We start from the raw sequence: 7,263 nt of genomic DNA, 5'->3' as shown, positions 1-7,263 counted from the left end.
CGCAGCGTAAGGGCGCGGAATTCAAATTCGGCAGGTAGGGGGCGCGTTTCATTTAAATGAAGCGCGTCCCCGCGCCGAAAGAACTGCGCATGCGCCGTCCGTAAAAACTCCCAGGGTGCATTGCTCCAAATGACGTCGCAAGGACGTCATTGTTTTTGTCGTGAACGTAAATGGCGTCCAGCCCCATTCACGGACGACTTACGCAAACGACGTAAAATTTTCAAAATTATACGCAGGAACGACGGCCATACTTAACATTGAGTACGCCACCATATAGCAGCTTTAACTATACGCCGGAAAAAGCAGAACGGAAACGACGTAAAAAAATGCGACGGCCGGTCGTACGTTTGTGGATCGTCGGAAATAGCTCATTTGCATACTCGACGCGGATTACGACGGAAACGCCACCTAGCGACCGCCGAAAAATTGCATCTTAGATCCGACGGCGTACGAAGACATACGCCTGTCGGATCTAGCCGAGATGCCGTCGTATCTTGTTTTGAGGATTCAAAACAAAGATACGACGCAGGAATTTTGAAATTACGCCGGCGTATCAATAGATACCCCGGCGTAATTTCTTTGTGGATCTACCCCTTTGACTATAAGACCCCTTTCACACTGGAGCGGTTTGTAGGCGCTATTGTGCTAATAAATAGCGCCTGCAAACCGACCCTAAACAGCTGCTGCTGTTTCTCGAGGGCTTTCACACTGGAGCGGTGCGCTAGCAGGGAGGAAAAAAAGTCCTGCTAGCGGCATCTTTGGAGCGGTGAAGGAGCAGTGTGTATACTGCTCCTTCACCACTCCCGCCCATTGAAATCAGTAGGACAGCTTGGCTATACCGCCAGCAATGCGTCTCTGCAGAGGCGCATTGCGGGCAGGGCCGGATTAACAATGGGGCTGATGGAGCTGCAGCTCCAGGCCCCTTTCTCAAGATAGGCCCATTTGCCCAAAAAAAAAAAAAAAAAAAAAAATTTTTTTTTTTTTTTTTTAAGATTTTTTTTTTTCTAAGATCGAATTTGGGGGGTTGTAGCTCGATGACCAGAGGTCACAGAAACCCTACATTTGGGGGTAGGCATGGGAAGAGCTACCCCACAACTGGTGAAAATATGTGACGGCTATCATTTATGGTTCCGGAGATACGAGCCTGCTTGCACAGCCTGTCAGAAGCTACATTCAGAGCGGCCAATATAAATACAAGCTGACACACTGCAGCAGACTGATAGGATCACAGTGCTTATAATAATTATTTGTATATTACTCATGGTAATTAACCCCTTGCCACCCAGGCCAATTCTGACACTTCTCTACTACATGTAAAAAACATCATTTGTTTTTTGCTAGAAAATTACTCTATGGCGGTCTTTGCACTTTTTATGTTGCAGGGTACAGAGCTGCACGATTCTGGCTAAAATGAGAATTGCAATTTTTTTGCTTAGAAGATAGATCACGATTCTCCCACGATTGTTGCGGCGTAACATCATCTTTCACATAAAAAAAAAAAAATAATAAAAAAATGGGCTAACTTCACTGTTTTGTTTTTATGGTTTTTATTATTCATTGAAGTGGGAAAATGCAGTGTGACATAACATATTGCAGCAATAGCCATTGTATTCCCTAGAGTCTCTGCTAAAATATAGATAATGTTTGGCAGTTCCAAGTAATTTTCTAGCAAATAATATTGCTTTCTAACTTAAGAAACAAGTGTTGGACTTTAAGTGGTTAAATTTAGTTACAATGTTAGTTAGTTACAATGTTTCATTTTGTTTACAAACTTCGCAGACTGCCCAGATTTGTTCTTTACACACAGACATGTATCCCTTTGATCTAAGAAGGAAGTGTCAGTTACAATGTTTCCTGTTAAAAACTTGGCAGACTGCCCGGATATTTTCTTTTGACAGCTGAAAGTCTCTCCACTTGTTACAGTGATGAAAATAAGTATTTGAACACCCTGCTATTTTGCAAGTTCTCCCACTTGGAAATCATGGAGGGGTCTGAAATTGTTATCGTAGGTGCATGTCCACTGTGAGAGACATAATCAAAAAAAAAAAAATCCAGAAATCACAATGTATGATTTTTTTAACTATTTATTTGTATGATACAGCTGCAAATAAGTATTTGAACACCTGAGCAAATCAATGTTAATATTTGGTAGCCTTTGTTTGCAATTACAGAGGTCAAACGTTTCTTGTAGTTTTGCAGGTTTGCACACACTGGAGGAGGGATTTTGGCCCACTCCTCCACACAGATCTTCTCTAGATCAGTCAGGTTTCTGGGCTGTCGCTGAGAAACACGGAGTTTGAGCTCCCTCCAAAGATTCTCTATTGGGTTTAGGTCTGGAGACTGGCTAGGCCACGCCAGAACCTTGATATGCTTCTTACAGAGCCACTCCTTGGTTATCCTGGCTGTGTGCTTCGGGTCATTGTCATGTTGGAAGACCCAGCCTCGACCCATCTTCAAAGCTCTAACTGAGGGAAGGAGGTTGTTGCCCAAAATCTCGCAATACATGGCCCCGGTCATCCTCTCCTTAATACAGTGCAGTCGCCCTGTCCCATGTGCAGAAAAACACCCCCAAAGCATGATGCTACCACCCCCATGCTTCACAGTAGGGATGGTGTTCTTGGGATGGTACTCATCATTCTTCTTCCTCCAAACACGGTTAGTGGAATTATGACCAAAAAGTTCTATTTTGGTCTCATCTGACCACATGACTTTCTCCCATGACTCCTCTGGATCATCCAAATGGTCATTGGCAAACTTAAGACGGGGCTTGACATGTGCTGGTTTAAGCAGGGGAACCTTCCGTGCCATGCATGATTTCAAACCATGACGTCTTAGTGTATTACCAACAGTAACCTTGGAAACGGTGGTCCCAGCTCTTTTCAGGTCATTGACCAGCTCCTCCCGTGTAGTCCTGGGCTGATTTCTCACCTTTCTTAGGATCATTGAGACCCCACGAGGTGAGATTTTGCATGGAGCCCCAGCCTGAGGGAGATTGACAGTCATGTTTAGCTTCTTCCATTTTCTAATGATTGCTCCAACAGTGGACCTTTTTTCACCAAGCTGCTTGGCAATTTCCCCGTAGCCCTTTCCAGCCTTGTGGAGGTGTACAATTTTGTCTCTAGTGTCTTTGGACAGCTCTTTGGTCTTGGCCATGTTAGTAGTTGGATTCTTACTGATTTTATGGGGTGGACAGGTGTCTTTATGCAGCTAATGACCTCAAACAGGTGCATCTAATTTAGGATAATAAATGGAGTGGAGGTGGACATTTTAAAGGCAGACTAACAGGTCTTTGAGGGTCAGAATTCTAGCTGATAGACAGGTGTTCAACTACTTATTTGCAGCTGTATCATACAAATAAATAGTTAACAAATCATAAATTGTGATTTCTGGAATTTTTTTTTGATTATGTCTCTCACAGTGGACATGCACCTACGATGACAATTTCAGACCCCTCCATGATTTCCAAGTGGGAGAACTTGCAAAATAGCAGGGTGTTCAAATACTTATTTTCCTCACTGTATATGAAAGAATCAGCAAACTCTGCATTGAAGATCGTCAGGGGGGTTGAATCGAGATCACGATTTTTTTAACGATTAATTGTGCAGCTCTAGCACGGTATTTGCGCAGCAATTTTTCAAACATGTTTTTTTGGAAAAAATGTTTCATTCCTTAAAAAAACAGTTAGTTAGTTAAGTTAGCACAATTTTTTTTGGTATCCTAAGCGATGCTTTACATTTTTTTAGGTTACATGTTTAGAGTTACAGAGGAGGTCTAGTACTAGAATTATTGTTCTCGCTCTAACGATTGTGGCGTATGTAACCTGTGTGTATCTGGCTCTGATACTACCAGTGCCTACCCAGCCACTGACTAGTATCTCTCCCCAGCCTGTCCCCACACACCCTCTCACCTGCTGACCTGTGGATGGGGGAATCACTCCTGCAGTGTTATTGTGTTCTGCCAGTGCGTACAATGATTACTGTTGCTAACTTTAGCTGGCAGCACTGATTGTTTTAAGAAAAAAAACAGGCTGGTTGTACTCAAGTTGATTAATAGATTGACTTGTGTAAAACCAGCTAGCCCATACATAGATTGACTATGGCTGGTCTCTGCATAATTGGCGTAATTTCAATCCATGTATGACCCGCTTAACCACTACTCAGTCCCTAAATATCCTTCCACTCCTGTACATAGTGCTCACTGTCATACTCTCCACACTTCTCTCCTATGCATAGTGCCCACTGTCATACCCTACACACTCCTCTCCTGTACATAGTGCCCACTGTCATACCCTCCACACTCCTCTCCTTTACAGAGCGCCCACTGTCATACCCTTCACACTCCTCTCCTGTACACAGTGCCTGCTGTCATACACTTCTCTCCTGTACATAGTGCCCACTGTCGCACCCTCCACACTCCTCTCCTGTACATAATGCTCATTGTCATACTCTCCACACTCCTCTCCTGTACATAGTGCCCACTGTCATACTCTCCACACTTCTCTCCTATACATAGTACCCACTGTCATACCCTACACACTCCTCTCCTGTACATAGTGCCCACTGTCATACCCTCCACACTCCTCTCCTATACATAGCGCCCACTGTCATACCCTTCACCCTCCTCTCCTGTACATAGTGGCTGCTGTCATACACTTCTCTCCTGTACTTAGTGCCCACTGTCGCACCCTCCACACTCCCCTCCTGTACATACTGCTCACTGTCATACCCTCCACACTCCTCTCCTATACATAGTAACCACTGTCATACCCTCCACACTCCTCTCCTATACATAGTGTTCACTGTCATACCCTCCACACTCCTCTCCTATACATAGAGCCCACTATCATACATCTACATTCCTCTCCTGTACATACTGCCCACTGTCATACCCTCCACACTCCTCTCCTGTACATACTGCCCCATCATACCCTCCACACTTCTCTCTGGTACGTACTACCCTCTGTCATACCCCCTCACTCTTCCTGTACATACTGCCCATTGTCATACCCTTCACACTCCTCTCCTGTACATAGTGCTTTTTTCCGTACCCTTTGTACTCCTCTCCTGTACATAGTGCCCACTGTTAGACCCTCCACATTCCTCTCCCTCACCTGCACATACTTCCCACTTATATACCGTCCATACTCCTCCCCTATGTCGCTTACCCACAAAAACAGTTCTTTAAAATTATACTGAATATCCTCAATGTTACCAGCTCTAGAATGGACACACTTTTGTTAGTTCAACTAAAGGAAATATCAGTTCTCATATTTGTTCTGCCCCATTATTAGTACTCATTTAATTTTGTGATTACTACTATGATGTATAGAGGAACATCGGGGATCTCAGCTACTCTAAATATAGCACTTATATAAAAAAGTGGCCCTGAAAATATTTTTAAAATGTTGGCAACTGTGCACTTAGGCACTGCCCAAGGGCCACCGTCCACCGGGTCAGTAGGGGGCCCCATGAGAGGCTCCTGGGATCCTGTGATAATAAAGCGGTAGTAAACTTTCCCGACATTACTACTTTTTAGAGGCCCTGGGGTAGGTTATGCCACAACGTACAAGTATGCACAGCATATTAGAACATTAGTGTACACTTCAATTTTCAGACTGAGCCCTCCAGTGCTGCGATGAATCAGGCGGGGCCTGGACACTTCCATCTTCACCCGGTCTTCCTTCTGGGTTCTGTGCCTTTGGTCACTTGCCTTGGCTGGGCTGCGTTCATGTCATTCCCACGCATTTATTTATTATTTATTACACCCCATTCACACCTCCGCGACAAAACGCCCGACGCCGGCCGCTCGTGCCACTGGAGGGGAGAATTCCCATTGCTGTCTATGAGATGGTTCACATCTCATAGACGCCATACACCTGCGGCATGAAAAAAAGACCCGGACCCTTTTTTTCAGGCGGCATTGGCGTTCGGCCATACAAAGCAATAGGAAGGATTTGTAAAAAAAAAGTTACACTATTCGCGGCAAAATACGCCGCGTACGCGGCGTTACTTGTCGCGGAGGTGTGAATGCAGCCTAAAAGGCCCCACCAAAATCCTCAGCACCAGGCCCATGATGTTCTTAATCTGGCCCTGATTGCGGGCGGTTTTAACCCTTTCTCGGCCGCTAGCGGGGGTAAAACCGCCCCACTAGGGGCTCAATAGCGCTGCAAAATCAGCGGTAAAGTGCAGCTAAAAAATAGCGGCACTTTACCGCCACCGCACCTCCCGCCCCAGTGTGATAGGGGCCTTAGGCCTCATGCACACTGGACATTAGTATAACGTTATAAAAACACCAGTATCTTTGCAGGGAGTTTTCCAACGTTTTGCAATAAAGTTTTTTTTTTTAATTCTATATTTTTTACCAAAAAAACATTAACCGCTGATGAGCTGCGTTATTGAGCGCTTAGCTGTGTTTTTGAGCATTTTTTGACGTTGGAGCGTTTTTACAGAACCCTCTAATTTGGAGTTTTTTTTACAGCCAAAAACAGTTGATACCCTGTGTGTACATGGACACACAAGCTGTTAACATGCTGGAGAGTTTATTGACTGTAGAAAAAAAATGTCTGAAGCCAAAAACGGCAGCGGTGAAAATGTCCAGTGTGCATGAGGCCTAACACTCTATATTTGGTGTTGGCTGTAATGAGACGGGTGAAGAAATTGCTTTCTCCTTTTAAATGAAATGGAGATGACAAGGTTTCACAAACTGAGGTCAACTCCCTGACATGCTGATGTCACATGTAACACATGGTATGTTTTTTTTTTGTAACGTAACTTGGATGGTTGGTGGGTTCATATGGGAGGAATCGCATGTCCCCTGCACATTTCAAAGATAAATCGGAAGATACAGAGGTTAAAAAAATGAAAATGTGGTTTCAGATTGTGTACTTACCTAGCACAGAAGTGATATAAGCCGGCTATAGACTGATTGAAATTTGACCGATTCTGTATCCTTATTTATTTTTTTCGCTGGAGAACATCCCAATGTCAGAATACAACAGCAAAGCAGAAGGGATTCTTCCATCAACACAGACTGACAATAGCAAAGCAGGGGAATCAAGCAATTTTCTTTCCTTCAGCCGTGGTTGAAGGAAACAAAATTGTATTATATATGGCTTGCTTTTTTTTTTTTTTTCATAGCTTCGACATGGAAAAAGAGTTTGGGCCAGATTCTCGTAGAATGGCGTATCTATGCGGCGGCGTAACGTATCCGATTTACGTTACGCCGCCGCAAGTTTTTCAGGCAAGTGCTTTATTCACAAAGCAC

Source organism: Rana temporaria, chromosome 2 (assembly GCF_905171775.1).
Source record: "Rana temporaria chromosome 2, aRanTem1.1, whole genome shotgun sequence".
NCBI lineage: Eukaryota > Metazoa > Chordata > Amphibia > Anura > Ranidae > Rana > Rana temporaria.
This window is presented reverse-complemented; position numbering follows the sequence as displayed.